The sequence below is a fragment of the Semicossyphus pulcher genome, unplaced genomic scaffold (assembly GCF_022749685.1).
Source record: "Semicossyphus pulcher isolate SPU_LCO1_2020_fin unplaced genomic scaffold, fSemPul1.0.p SCAF_10, whole genome shotgun sequence".
NCBI classification, from domain to species: domain Eukaryota; kingdom Metazoa; phylum Chordata; class Actinopteri; order Labriformes; family Labridae; genus Semicossyphus; species Semicossyphus pulcher.
The window spans coordinates 26,878,757-26,895,329 of NW_027211604.1; the positions used below are offsets into that span (position 1 = coordinate 26,878,757).

At 40.5% G+C, this 16,573-nt stretch overlaps 1 protein-coding gene across 4 annotated transcripts in view; it reads right to left on the reverse strand.

Moving 5' to 3' along the window:
• Nucleotides 1-16,573, reverse strand: part of map6a (microtubule-associated protein 6a) — a 31,267-nt gene that overhangs the window by 13,164 nt on the left and 1,530 nt on the right. The window lies entirely within an intron of this gene.

Sequence of the window (16,573 nt, forward strand, 5' to 3'; positions counted from 1 at the left end):
GACCAGCAGCTTATTTATAGACATGTTATATCTATAATAATAATAAGATTGGTGAGCACAGCTTAATTCAGTTTCCCCTTTTATTTCATGTGCCCTATTGGCCAATACTCTCTATATACAACTCCTATAGAAAATAGGAGACCGCTGCAAAAATACGTTTTTCTCTGGTTCTTCTATTTATAGGTTTGTGTTTGAGTAAAATTAACTTTTGTTTTATTGCAAACATTTCTCAAATATTCTCATTTAGGTCTTTTATTAGCAGAAAATGACGACTGGTTATGAAAACTTAAAGATGCAAAAAAAAATTTTTTTTCAGAGCTGGAACAATGAAAAGAAAACAAGTTCATGTTCATGTTTAAACAACAGAATCCTAAAGTTTTAACTCAGGAAGTGTTCATGCGTCTTGGCTGTTCTCCACCAGTCTGGAGGAGTTCGCCTTTGTCCGATAGCTTGTGATCATCCATCTTCCTCTTGATCACATTCAGGAGGTTTTAATGAGGTTCAGATCTGCATCCATGACATGTAGAGAGAGATGCTGATTTAAGGATCATTTGGAGTAGTCTCTTATTTTTTTTCCAGAGCTGTATACTCTAAAGAGATTGGATCAGGTCTCTATAGTATTTTTAAACTTAGATCAATCAGTTATACTAAAATTGTTTGCCAAAATTAGGGACGGCAATGTGCCAACTAGTACGTCTCATGTGACTCGAAATCTATTTGTGTTTTCTCATGCTACAATCAAAGATCACAAATGTCCAAGGGATTATTGGGAGCACCGTTTTCTTTATATGTTGACCATCTTATTAAAGATGTTCACATTTGCTAATTAGCAGCACACAAAGTAGGCTCAGGTTTATGAAGATATATGCTGCAGTATTTTATGAAACCTTTGTGAAACTGTCAACAGAAGATTAATATAAACACCTGACATTTACAACTTATTCAACACATTTTCATGCTCTAACTTTTGACGTCTCATCTTCACAACAACATAATTAGTATCTAAACTTTAATGAGCTGTCAGGCGCTTACATTCAAGCTGTTCTCGCATAAAACCAAACTGAGAAGTAAAATGTCATTTTATCCAAATGTGAAGTGTATTAATGATACCAAGGCTGGAGAAAGTGACATGGCTGATGAATACAGAAATCCCCGGAGCAGTGCAGAGTATAGAGGTGGGAATCACGCAAAGACCTCTTACGTAACACGTCTGAAGTCCTCTCTGAATGCTCGACTGGGCCAAGAAGCCACAATGCAAAGGCAGGTTACACAACAACGTTCAAGGCCAAGGGTATAATGCACTCATATGACAGCGCTGTGTGTGTGTGTGTGTGTGTGTGTGTTGCAGAGAAAGAGGCAGATTGTGAGTGCATGCAGGGTTCACACTGTGAAACACCGGTCTGTACTGTAACATTGCTGCTATTCAGGGACATATGGCTGCGTAACAATAAAGCCTGTGTGTCTGAGCTCTGTGTGTACTTGGTACTTGTTTAAAAAGCAGCATTCCTTGGTTCAGCGTTCGTCATGTCACAGAGCTGCATCGCACAACTGTACATGTCATGAGTGTGAAAGAACAACAGAGTGACGTTCACACGAGGCTGCTCCCTTCAGCTCTGGATACATCACCTCAAACCTTTTCGACTGGCTGCATGTGACAGTGGCAGGAAGGACCAAGTCACACAAAAAGCATCTGTCATCTCACACCTCTGAGATCTTTCTGCTTTCCTGTTATCACAGTCCATACAGTCAGCTGACTTACATCACTGTAGATACTTATTTTATAAAACAACATATAGGCCTACATGTGCTCCTTGTGGACATTAACATAAACAAGAGGAATATGTACCTTCTTAAAAATATAAACTAAACAGTACTACAACCAGTTTTACTAAATATAACAAGCAAATGCAACATTTGGTCAAAAAGTGGACTGGATTTTTTTAAAGGAGCAATCTGTCCCTGAAAAACGCCACTGTCAGTCACAGCTTGTGTTCTCTGTAATCGATAGAAGCAATAATATTTGAAATTGGCGCCATAGCTGTGGAGAAAGTTGTACAAACCGCACGTGGTTTCACCCATTCTACATTCCTATAACACCCAGCGTGCATTGCGCCCCTCCCTCTGAAAGGAACGTCCCAGCGAGAGATGCTGGAGTGAAATACTAGTATAGGATATACCGCTGGATCGTCTAAAAACTCTTCAGGTCTGCAGTCTACATTTCAAACCTGACGATTTTGTACGAGACATGACATCGGAGGTGGGCACCCTAGATTGAGGAAGTGTAGTTTAGCGAGCTCCCTGGCCTCCGCCAGATGAAGCGTTTTACGTAGTCTGGCGGAGGTTTTCCAGGAGCCATTGGAGAAGTGGATTGCGTCCTCCAAAGGAGCCAAATAGCATTTTTCCCTACCGTAGTGGCATTAGCTCCCCATGATAGCATGATAGGACTGAGGTTGAAAATCGGTGAACTGGGCCTTTAATATCAAGCAGCTTCTGTAATCCCTCTACCTCATTTATAAACACAGTGTACGCAACCAAGTCCCTTCTGTCTATTTATATTAAAGATTAACCCAACTACTGTTAAAGTCAATCTGCAGCTGATGATCATACATCCATCCAATAAACTTAAAGGACGTTAAGCTGGATGCATCCTCACACAGACTGATGGCTGCAAAGTAGCTGAAAAAAAGCTTGTAGCAGAACAGTTGTGAGACTTGTTTTACTGTGATGGTCTTGCAGTGAGGGTTGCACACACCAACTTCACTGTGTGTGTGTGTGTTTAAAACATGTTTGAGTAGCCTGCTTGAATACAATAGCACAATGAGGAACCTAATCTGTTAAAGATTATTTTTGCCTTTCTTATTTGGACAGTGGATAGAGTCAGAAATATAGTAAGAGAGTGGGGATGACATGCAACATGATGCAACACGAACACAATTAACTGGTGCCCCCATCTATTGATTATTTTATTTAATAAGGATTTGCTCTATGAACTGTGCTGATAACAATTCCCACCACAATGTCGCAAAGTTGCATTTCTGTTCAACCAACACGACCAAAATCAATATTTCTACACGCATAAGGTCAGACAGGAAAAAGTAAATCCTTATTTTTGGGAAGTTTTGGTTCACTGATTAATTAATTGACCTACATTTCAGCTAAATTAATCCACAATATCAATCGACAGACGCAGAAAGCATTCACAAAATAATTTAAAAATATCCAGAAGATTCACATTAAAGTTTTCTTGTAAAATACCCTCCCTGTCTACGTCTCTTACTATCACTACTCCTCTGCTTTATCATTGAAGGAGACGTTTTCCTCTGTGAGTCACCGAGGCCCGGCAGTGCTATCATTCTGCCTGATATTTCTTGCTGTGTGACTAAATCTGCTTTGGACGCCTGACCCTGCTGACCCGCTGTGGTGGAGGGGATGTGCGGAGGAAGGCCTCATCGCTACGGCCAAACACTGGCACTGACAGAGTGGACGCACGCCAGGGTACAGCACCGCTGAGCTTCATGCAGCCCTGCTCTAACACGGCACAATCTGGACCTCTCACCCCGAAAGGAGTCAGAGGAGGAGAAGAAGAAAAACTACTTTCTTTGTTACATTTTTTGTGACTGTTTTATTTTCCTCTGTTTTTTGGTCTGTTTTGCTTTACTTGTTTTGTTGCACTCTATGTAAAGTATAATATATTTTTTTTTACAATTTATATGTGCAATTATAGGATACTTTTTTGTTATGTTGAAAATCCAATAAAGTTAAAAAGTATGATGACACGTTATTGGCAGTAACGAAGTCAAATCAAATTGACTTCAGTAAATATCCCCATTGAGAAAAAACATCAAACATCAAATCAATAATGTGAATGAGGCCTTTTTAGTGTAGCTGCCTGGGATACTGAAGGGCTACAGTATAAATATAAACAGCACATAAAGTTCTTATCAGAAACATGACTGTCTTTCTGCTACGTACATTTTGCAGTGGCGGTCGCGTATAAAAGGTGCAGATGTCATTAGGTAACGATCGATCGATTGCTTCGATCACTACGTCATTAATAACGTCCCTCGTGCACACGCGGCTGTGAGAACTGAACTGCGAGACAAAATATTTAACTTTTGTGACTTCATTAAACAGACTGCTGATGAAGACAGTCAACACAGCAGACAGAGAGACGGACAGAAAGAGGGGGCGGGGCCAGCAGCTGTGCAGAGGACAGAGGTGCAGGTGTGTTGGGGGAGTGAAGTAAAGCAAAGTGATCAGATTAAAGTAGTCTGTGAATCAAAACTTAATACGGTGAAGAAGAGACAATTAAAGTGTGGAAGTGGAAGTCTGCATGTGATGTGCTTCTCACATAAATCATTGATATATGCGATTAATTACAATTAACCACTGAACCACCGTGCAGCCCATAAATACATCACCAACCTACCTAGACTTCAGTATTAGCAGATATCAAGTACCTTTCTGATACCAGTACAATAAAATTAATGCATTTTATTATTTAAAATAATATTATATATACATATATATATATATATATATATATATATCATTATTATTATCTGTCTAAGCTTTGAATGGGTGTGATATGACTGCTGTCATTGTTGTATGTCCTGGCTCAGCACAGTGAAGGACTCCTTACCTAAAGACAAGCAGCTCAGCGCAGCCCCTCCTGAAGTCCTGAGGTGCAGAGAGCGCCAAAAAAACCAAACCCTGATTGTTAACATGAAACTGCTTTTTAACCAGTTTCAATTATCTTAAATTTGAATTGAATAAACTCTTTGATTTGATGGCGAGACACTGATTGATGACATTTTGCTACCTGTGGCACTGTTTGCCATCATCATGTTAACTGACCAGAAAAAAGGTCTTCTTTGCTGCCATGTAGTTGCTCCTGAGGGCCAAGCTTCAAACATAAGCCTCAGATTTACAGCAAATTTAGCTTCATGATGGACAACCATCCCTGTCTGTCTCGATCAACATGTGTCCCCACCTCCACGTGCTTCATGTGAACCTGTGTGCACTGAGCTTAGAGGTCGTGTCCTGTCGAGTCGCCGCTCCGTATTTGACAAATAAAATTTGGCCTACTTCTGTAAAAAACTATTGTAATATTGTTTTTCTATCCGGCTCTTTTGCATTAACCCACACACTTTACATTTTATATTTGTACAGTATTTTTTGGAGCTATCTGGCAGTATAATTTCCTTCGGTATTAATAAAGTTCCATCTTATCTTATCTTATGAAATCACATTAAGTGTTGCCTTGATTGCACAGAGTGCATAATCATTAGACAGGTTACTTCACAGTTACAGAAATCTAATCATCAATCAGGAATATTCTGGCTCCAGCTATTTACAGACTGTGTGGGCTAATACACTGCATGTTTTCAAAAAGGAGGAAAAATCATTAAAATATGAAATATTTTAGCCACTGGTTGGTGACTGCATGTCATTGTGCAAAGCCCTACATCCCCCATCTTAAACTCCTGATAGCAGTGAGAGTGCAGGGGCAGAGGGGTCAGTTTAATCTGCCCGACTCATCAAACCTTTTCAGACATCTAGTAATGAAAATACAGATACAGTTTTTATTATGTTTCCATTGGGCCATCCCTTTAAAACGACAGAAACCTGCTGCATAAGGAGACTAAATTGTGCCTTTTGTGGTGAAAAGCTGTCGGGTAAAATGATGAATAAGTAAATTGAATACTGTGCAGTTTCGTTTGACAGGCAGGACTTAAACAACCAAACTGTGAGGAGCGTTGTAGTGAAGAAACTATTGTTATAATATCAGTGAGAATAAATAGTTGTATCTCTGATGTCTAAAAATGGCTGCGGTGTAAAAATGGATCTTGCCGTTGACTCTGTGTTCGAGCGCACTTTGAAATTCTGTGAACTATAAATAACATCTGTGCACAAACAGCGCTGAGGCAAACTTCTGTGCAGTTATCTCCGATTCTGGCTCTAATTCCTCAGCCGTGCTGTTCGGAGATAAACGGCTGGCCCGCTTCTCTCGCAGAATTCCCGGGAATCAATCTGCCCACGCACAGAGCTGCAGCTTCACTTCCTCACAATGCATCCTGGAGTGTCAGGGCCTGGCTGCTGGTCAATACTCCCTCCCTCCTCTGGGATCCGTCTGCCTCGTCTCTAACTCAGAGCCGCTCTGCAGCTTCTCAGTGGAAACAGCTACACAGAGAGCTAAAATGGCATGTGACAGTTTTACATTGTTGTGTCATATTCAACATTTTGCAAGAATATTTGGTTTAGTTAGTAATTGGTTAAAAAAAAAAAAAGCACCACCTTCACACTAATTCCATGTCAAAAATATAAATAATAATGATCTCTTTGGGGTCTTAATTTTGCATACCAATAGGCTGACAGGATCTGTGAAGGCTTGCTTTGGTTAACCACACAAACTGTTCAGGGGGATAAACGTCCAAAAATCAATTCAATTAACAAAAACACACGGCATTACATTATAGGCTACATTTCCTACATTCAGAAAGATTAGAGGACAAAAAGAACAAAACTTTTGTTCACAGATTGTTAGACTTGTTTTTCAGATGGCTGCAAACTGCAACTACTGTTTAAGAGCAGCGAATAATCACTGACTTCTGGACATTTTTCTGTTGAGGATAGCACACAGCAACAGTTCAGAGTGAGCAAAGAGTGTAATGCTAGTCAAAGCTACAATGAACAAAGTAGTTGCATGTTGAAAATTGGTGCTTCAGGTTTAGCTCAGCGGTTAAATCATAACATGCCGAAATTATGCCCAGAGGTCTCCTCCTCTACAAAACAAACTGACCTGTTCATTTTAACCGATAAAACAATGAATGAAGCAGTTTTACATAAAATCAGTGTTTGTCCAACGCTCTTAAAGGATCAGCTCTCCCCTGGATAAAGCCGCTGTCAGTCAAAGCTCGTGGTTTCACCTATTCTACATTCCTACAACACCCAGCGTGCATTGCACCCCTCCCTCTGTAAGGAACGGCCCAGCGAGAGACGCTGGAGTGAAATGCTACCCTTTCGCTGCAGGCAACGGCTCAGAGCGGGACAGAACACCAAATACGACAAGAATATAAAGGTGGATCATTTAAAAAATCTTCAGGTCTGCAGTCTAAATTTCAAACCTGACGATTTTGAATGAGACATGACATCGGAGGCGGGCGTCCTAGATTGAGGAAGTGTAGTTTAGCAAGCTCCCTGGCCCCCCAAAGCTGCCGGGGGGTTTGTATGCTCAGTGACCTTTGAGGTCACTGGGATATAATAAAGTGCGTTCATTTTTTTGATGCCTTATTTTTCTGTAATTAATTAATCGAAACTAACGTTATTTTGACAGCCCTAGTTATAATAAGCTGTGCATCTTCCCTACATAGTACACAGACATGGATCATTTCACTTACGGTCATACTGTGCATAGTTGTTGTAGACTTTTGATATGCTAGTTTTATCAGGCAAAGTTTGCACCTGTCCTCATTTTCGTTGCCTGTTTCGAAGGAGTTTCACACAGAACACTCTGGCGGCTCCGAATGTCACAGCCCAACACCCGTTTTATCGGCACCTAGCCTGCATGCTTTCTTCTTCTCTTGTTATTTAATGGCGGATAGCAAACAGCTTTCAGATGCACTATAGCCCCCGTCTGGCGGGAGCACCGCATTACAACCAGGCGCTGGTAAAAACAGTGGACAAAAATTATTTTTAGGATGAGATAATATTCGCATTAACGCTTCGATTTCTTCTAAATGAATGAGTATTCAAATATTTTAAATTCATGAGCCATCCCTATTGTTAGCACCCTCTGCTGTTGGCGGGTCGTTGGGCTCACATGAGTGTGAATGGGAAATATAAGGCATTTTATTCTCTGTTTTTCTCTGTGAATTGTTTCCAGGTTTTTAAAAAAATATACAGCTAGAGCCGTCATGAAACTAGGATTACTTGAGAGAACATTTTTGATGTCTCTGATACTTTGATCTAGACTTCCAGCTGTGAGAGACTGTCTGAGAGCAACACATTTCAAGCAACTAACAAGCCGCTCTTCTTTAGTTTGTTACTTTATAACAACGATGCAGCCAGTTTGTCACAAGTTCCAGTTCTTAACATTTGTCACAGTTTAGTTACAGCTGCAGGTTTAACTTGCCTACAGTACCTTACATAATTCATTCATATCCTAATGAGACATTTCTTTGAATTAAATTAACTGTAATCAGATACAATTTAATCAGATTAGTTACATAAGACAGAAAGCTTTAGCTGGCAGAGCTCTGAATTGATGCAACAAATGAATACAGGATATCAGCTCAGATCTACAGATCACATTTTCACAATAAATCTCACAACTGAACCACACTGGGTTTATTTTCAGGGAGCAGAAACATCAAATCAAATGCAGATGAGAGAGCGTCAGACATGAGCGATAAGAACCCGCCGTTTCCTTTTCTGTGTCTGATTTGTCTGCGTCTCTGTTTCTGCATTCATGGCTCATCAGTAGGAACACGAGGCTTTTCTGGCTCCCTAAGAGGATCATTTCTAAATCCACCAGAATCCACTGGCCTCTTTACAGTCTACTGTCTGGTACCACAAGTGTACGCGCTGTGAAAACGTGACCTAAAAGACAAACTCATTTTCAGTTGGAGGAGCATCCTAGTCCGGGAGGGAGGGGGGGGTTTATGTGCCAAAGTGAGAAACATAAAAGATGGAAATTTAAAAGAAGCAGCTCCAGAGGTCGTACTACCTCAGGAGTGAACAAAGATACGTGACATACATTAAAATAAAAAATTCGTGCCTCCTCACTCTCTTTCCTTCCTGAACTCAGTGAACCAGCCTGAAACTCTGCTCCCAATTTGTCTTACTCGGTCATTTGCTTGTTTTTTCCTCCAGTCTGCTCTTTGAGTTTATTTTATTAGCCACCATGCATTGCATAAAAGAACGAGTAATGCTGACAAGATGAAGAATGGCCTTTGTGTAGTACAGCAGTGCTGGTAGCAACAGGAAAACACTAACAAAGACTGCAGCAGCCACTGTCTCAGACTTATTGTTATGCAAAAAAATGGCATTTTAAACATAAAGCAGTGAGTTGGCGGCGGGATGAAGGTTGCATGAGGCTTGTGACTGGGAGGCTGACTGAAAATGCTGCACAAATTTATGCAAGAAAAGAAAGAGTAAACAGTGTTTGGCAGAGGAGAACTATGGCTGCCTTTAGCTTTACCCAGGTGCTTTAAAGAAAAGAGTCTTTGTGTTTATAAAGGCTTTCTGTGGATAAACACAAGTTCATAACAGTGTAAAATAGAGCTGAAGGAACAGGACACAGGTTTTACTGGCCCTGTGCAGACAAGCACAATTAAATAGAGGGCCGGCTGTGAATAGACAGTGATTGTGGCTTCCTAATAAAAGCTGCGTCATGCTAAAGATTCAGTAGAGACGAGGGTTTGGGCATCCAGAGAAAATTCAGATTCTGACGGAATCACAAAGACATTTTATTTTCGATGCTGCTCATCGATTCCTAAACAAATTTCCCCCAGACAGAGCCGTCGCAGGCAGGGGTGCGAGGCCCCGCTCATTGACATGCATGTGCATAAATCGCGGTCACATGCACGGAAATACAGACAGATCATTTATTCAGTAAGGAGACTGCATCTAAGTTTTTAATACGGGACAATCCCGAACCGACGAGGGGGAGAGATGGCGGTAATACTGTAATCATGCGGCGCAGTGAGGACACCGATCTGTGTGTCTCATGCTCTGTACCTGACTCAGTAGGGTTGCGATCTGTCCATATTTCCATGAACAATCTTTATAAAGCATAAACTCTCCACATGCTGTCAATGAGATGAGCAGGAGGTGATTCATGCGTAGTTTATCAGAGTTATAATGCCGCGCGGGGAGGAGACAGAAGTTAGGAGAGAATCATGCTGGGTCAACAACAGTCTTGAAAATATTACATATAGTAAAAAAATGCAGGATGTGAAGCCAGGGTTGGCAGGTGTTTTCCCACGGAATTGGGCTACTTTTGAAGTGCTGCTGTGGACCCTGTGCGAGGTCCTTTCGAGGTGTGAGGCGTTTATTTTCTGTGAAATAAGCATGTGACCTGTTTTGACCCTGCCCTTCAAAGAACCAAAATCAATAAGCAGAATCTGAATCAGAATCATTAAAATCCAAACGATACCCAACCCTAACAGAGACCGAGTGCAATACTGTCCCGCCCACACCCGAGAGGAAGCTGCCTCCTTGTCACTTTGTACTGCAAGTAAACAACAACAAAACAACTGCTGTGTGGTGGGATGCTCGACCAACAAAGTAAAGAACCCAGAACCCAGAAGAGTGTGAGAATGTGACACTCCAGACAGGCTGAAGCTGAGCTGTGCAAGGCCTTTTGTTCTTAAAGGACGATCTTACCTGGTGATTCATTTGCTGAAATCTTTGTTAGTACTTGCCACAGGAACATTGTTAGCGTTTCAGCATATGGCTGCATATTGTGACGCCAAATTTTTCTCCAATGTATGTGTTTGACACTTTGCGTTCTGTCCATATAGTCAGACTGAGAGGGGATTTTTTTTTCAGTATCAACACTAGGGCTGTTAACAAATATGCTAAATTCGTTATTAAAATTAATATTCAATGTGAAAAAATCTGCACTACCGCGGCTGTCTCAAAACGTCACTTTGTACTATGAGATGTGAATAATTAACTTTAGTCGAGCTGAAACGAGCTAATACAACAACCGCGTGGCGTGTGGTATTTATATATTTATATAAATATATTTTTATATTATATATTTATTTTGGAAGGTGTAGGAAGCCAGTGTTGACCTTTTGAAAGGCATGTTTACGTTTAAATAAATATATCTTTGAACATAAGTTCTCTCATTGTATTGGTGTGTCCTGTTGTAGACGTATTGCGCAAAAATAGATATTAAAATTGTTCGAACCTATGTGTTTTTAATAAGGAATAATCAAACGTCATTTCTGACAGCACTAATCGACACCAAGTTATAGCACAAACACGTGCTTAATGATTTTAAGAAGACATCTCATTGGAATTTTTCTAACCAATATTTGTATGGTGAGTTCAATTGTAATTATTTCATTTTTCTTGCAAACAACATTGAAAGCTTATGGCTGTTTATCTTTTTGTATTACCCAGCAACCAAAACGAGTTTTTCGACAACTGCATGGTACTTAACTAACAAAACTAAACAAAAAAAACCTCTACATTAAACCACAAACCACAGAACAACAATTTATAATGTATTTCTCCGATGAAGCAACATGCATAAACCGTAGCTCTCTCCTTTCTCTTTCGAATGTGATGTTTTAAATGAAATGAAAAATTGTCCATCTCAGGATCCTTGTGTTAGCTGGAACACAGATTTTTACAGGAGTTTTCCCTGCACCAGCTTACACCCAGAAGAAAAGCATTGACCGTTGCATTTAGTTGTCTACAGTGACATGACCTAGAAACCGTTGTTTTGCATCTTTGTCTGATAGTCTCCAAACAACCTCTCTTAGGATAAATTGTGGGGTACCACAGGGTTCTGTGTTGGATCCTTTACTATTCTCTCTCAACATTAACAATATTATCACTCCAACAAAGACACTTTTTTATACAGATGACACACTCTTGTATGCCTGCCTTTTACTTTATTTAGACATCTCTATACAATCTGAAGCTTGATCTGCTGCAGGCTGGACATCTTTTTTCAATCTGACAAACCCATAATTCCAGTTCACATCTCCCTGCCAGCCACACACTTTATGGTGGTGACACTGAAATTGTCCAGACGAATAAACACCAGAGAATTTAACTAAACAGAGGTGTAGTCTGTTTACCTCTAGTTTCCCCTCTGATAAATACTGAACCTTGGAAGAATGTCTTCATCAACTTTGAGTCTCATATATGGAATAAATAAATAATGTAGAAACCTGAAGGTCTAATCCAACTCGTCGATTTTCAGATGTCTCTCTCCAAATCTGTTTAGTGATGTCTGTGATTGCCTCCGATGGCGTTCATGCCATCTGGTCATCGTCTGTTTCTGTTTTTCTCTGCTGTGCTAACGTCTGCCTTGCTTAACAGATCTTGATCTCGATGGGATTATTTAATTGGATAAAGGTTATATATGACCGTACAAAGCATGATGACAAACATATTCTATTAGCAGAAGCAGATGAAACAATACAGTTGTGTGATTTATTCACTTAATTTATCTTTTTCTGAGGAAACCTGATGCATTGATGATAAACTCCTCATACTAAACATTCGAAAGTAACATTAAATGAACTGGAAGAAGCTGCATCTTTGAGACGTTATGGCAATGACAAAAAGAGTGCTGGTAAGTCTGACAGTGTTCTGATCAGACAGACTTAGACACCAACATTTCTCCGTCTCAGCTCCAGTTAATTTCATTTCATCAAACCGGCGAGTCAGACTCTTTACAGCTCTGAATCTTTGAGGCCTCATTTAACAGCTTTTAAGATTATCAGCTTAAGATGATGATATGATAACCTTGCTGGTGATTATGGAGGATTCAGCCAACAGTGATCAGCTGTCATTTATGCAAGACGTCTAATGAGCTACCTGCATAGAACGGTCACATATAGTATTTATGTGTCGATAAAATCAACAGTCTGCCACTCATACTGTCATTTTCTACAGCTTGTTAAGACACTCAAAATAAATACAATGCTCTTGCAGTTAAAAATGACTCTTTTAAATGGATTGGATTTTAAATGGAAATTGGATTTTTTTTTAAAGAACAACCAACAAGATAAACTGGAGTGGAAGCATTTACAAGTAAAAAATAAGCACACTTTTAAGGGGTCAATGTTTAAACTACCTCAAACAGAAGTTAGGCTTTTCTGCACTGCAATTTCTTGTTACTTGTACTGTGATACAGATCTACAGTACAGCAGCAATGATCTTATATCAGCTGATACATTTACACCCATATGATTTAACAATCTGGCTGTGACTATACAAATGTGGACTGCAGGCTGGCCCCAACACCATTAATCTGAAGACGCCCAGATCAAAATCCAGCCAAGGGGAACAAAATTCTTGGTGCTATAAAGTCGAATGTACTTCACGGTCTGTTTAACAATTTCTTTCAAGGGAGAAACTTTTCTACCACTGTACTGTCTGAAGATTATCAGTAATGTGAACACAAGATTTCTTATGAGGATTCATCTCAAACGCTTACAGGCAAGCGAACAAGTACAACACAACAGAACTGTAATGTGGACGTTTACATGAGTTTAAAGCCCCAGTGTGCAATGTTATTTTTTTTTTGGACATTTTTGATGGATGTTTTTTTATCTCTGTTTTTATAGTTCAGTACACTTCTTATTCAGCACAGTGTAACTCATCATAGAGCTTGTAAATACTATAATTTGTTGTCTTTCATTATAATCGTACAACCATATTATGTTTTCATTTATTTAAAAAAAATGTCTGATTAAATTAATCCACCTAAACTGTAGTTAACAATGGACTAATAACTAATTATTTCTAATGTTTGCAGTGCACATGTAAACAGTTTTTGCAAATATAAAGTGAATTTTTTTATAACACACTCGTTTTAATTATATTAAGCCTTAAATCATAGGGGCCGGATCACTTGATTGACAGGTGGCTCCTGCTGGCTGTCTGCTAGACGTCAACACAGACACAGACACTGAGCTTAACTTCACCTGTTTGTGTTGTTGGAGACTTTTGGGGATTTTTTCATTCAAAGTTTGGACAAATAATCTCTCTGTGGGATTTATGGAACTTTATTACTGTGCAATAAGTCTGAGCTCCAGCTTTTCGGTGAGTTTAAATATTTTTAGCACTCGTAGCAGGTATACTGTGCTCGCTTTAGCTGCTTGTTAGCCTGTTTAGTGTTTATCAAACATTTATTTAATTGTCGGCCAGTAAATAGGAGTCAGGAGTTGTTGGCTTTTCCCCGGAGAGATTACAGCGGACCGTAGTTAATAAGAGACCGGTTCTTTTAAGTTTCCTGTTACGTGTCGGCTCGCCGCTCTCTCACCGGGCGAGCGAGCAGCGAGTCCGCTACTTCTTTAGTCTGATAACTAAACAACTGCAGTCAGTCACAAACAGAATCTCCTCCTGGGAAAGTCAAACCAGCTCATTCATGATTTATACAGTCTATGGATAATAACCGCTAGCTACGCTGAGGAGCATATAGCCTAGCTTCATAGCCGTAGCTGGCTGATTCATGCGGCCCGCCCATAGTCCTCGGCCATCAGCTGTAGCTCGGTCGCGCTCCGCCTCTTTGCCCGTCTCTGGATTAGCCGGCTCTGGCATTTCCAATATGGCGACCCCCAGCGGCGGCGCAATTTGGGCTTCCAAACGCTTCTTCAGAAACCAATGGGTGACGTCACTGAGACTACGTCCATTATTTATACAGTCTATGGTTACGAAGGATCCATCAGGTGCATCCTTCACGTCCCAACATATCCCGAGATTCATTGCATGCCAGTTCAAACGAGATGGCGGACTCCTAAACGTCCGAGGAATTTGGTTTCAAATCAATACAATAATAGGTTAAGTCACGTAACTTCAGTTATGATAGCTAGTTAGCCCACTAGCTACCTGTTGCTAGGCAACAGGAGCGGTGTTTGGTGACTTCTGGTCAGTAGCGGGAACAGCTGGTGATGCAAACAGGAAATCCTCTGTAGACCAGACCGTCTCATTTCAGTTCGGCCTTAGGGGTCTACACAGGTTAAGAATGACTCATCCTTCATAGACCGCCGCCTTCGAAGGATGAATTGAGACACAGCTAACGTTACCTGGTTTTTAATTTATCATTATTTTATTAATCCGTGATCAATAAATAAGTACACTATCTGCCCTCGCTCCTCATCCCTCCCTTACCTGCTGCAACAGGGTCAACAGACACAGACAGACTGTAAATTCATGAGCAACGGTCTTTTCCTTTTAAAATAACCTAAATCTGTTGCTGTGTTAAAGCTGGTAAAAGGTGCCGATGTCATTTGGTAACAAAGATCGTTCTGAAACGCTACGCCAGTGAAACATCCCTCGTGGACACGCGGCTCACATGCTGAGAAAACTGAGTCGTGAGAGAAAATATTTAACCTGCTGATGAAGACAAAGCAGACAGAGACAGACAGGAAGAGGGGCGGGGCCAGCAGCTGTGTGCAGTGGTGCAGGTGTGTTGGGTAGGACTGGAGGGAAGCAAGGGGATCAGATTGAAGTAGTTTGTCAATTAAGACTTAATAAGGTGAAGAAGAGAGCACAATTAAAGTGTGGAAGTGAGAGATAACCATCTAGACACAGGGTAATCCAGAGTCTACATGTGATGTGCGTCTCACAGAAATAATTGATATATGCGATCAATCATGAAGAATTAATGGGCAAGACTGTAATTAATTTGATATTTTTTTAATAGCCTAACAGCACTAGCTTTAATAAAGAAAGAGCTGTCCCAGTACCTATACAAGTATCTGTAATGCCTCTGATACAGCCTTAAATACCGGATTTAGTATTGGAAAGTATGCCAGTATATGCACCGATCAGATAGTGAAATGTCAGAAGCTTGACAATATTTTACACTACAACATGTCACCAGTAAAATGAAAATGAGTTTTCAGGGGATAGCAGTACAGTTGCAACAGAGGTTTGGTAGTATGAGCGTACAGCTGTTTAATAATATACATATTTTTGTCCCACTGGAACGGACCAGCAGTATCTGCTGATGAACAAGTTCAGGCATCTGTATCCTGAGGAAAAAAGTAGTATATCAGGACATCTCTATATGGAGTGTGTGTGTGTGTGTGTGTCTACACCATCCTTGGTATTAACCCACAGCTGACCTGCTTTGGGTCTCTGCCTGCAGATGAATACTTCACAGGGCTTCTGCTTGTCACGATGTAGCCACTTCCTGCCATGTGGGGGTAAAGTGCCCCCGGCTGCACCCTGCTGACTGCTCAACGACCCAGACAGACTGCAAGGCACCGCACAGCTGTAAGACCCCTCACTGCCCTCACAGATGCCAATCACATCAGGCATCAAATCACACTGTAGCCAGAAGAACCCAAATCTGGACTCTCACTGAGCCAAAAAAGACGATTTTATTTCATGAAAATTGTGAATTAATTTTAAATGCTGAGATAAGACTCATCGTGGTCAGACTCATGTATCTCTTGTATCATATTTACTCACTATATCACCAACACCCGTCTTATACCACAGATAACATGAAGGATAGCTTAAGCACACATGCGTACAGTAACTGTGACGTGCGTGACTTGATGCTCATCCATCCACCATCCGTTCCCATCATCCTTTGGGAACGTTGCATAACAGGACAGAGATTAGCCCTGCAGACCTAAATATCAACAGTGTTCGGCTACAAATCCACCTTGACCTTTCATTAAATGTCATCATACCTTCAGTGGAGAAAATGAAAGCTGGCTGTAATGTTTCCTCATGCTGCGTGAACTTCTGGGAAGCTTGTTTCAAGAAAACAGGTCTTAAATTAGTTTGTGTAACAGCTGTTTTCCTAAGATTAAGTGAATTAGTCACCCTCAGTTAACTCCTGTTTAGTGGAAAAATACACATT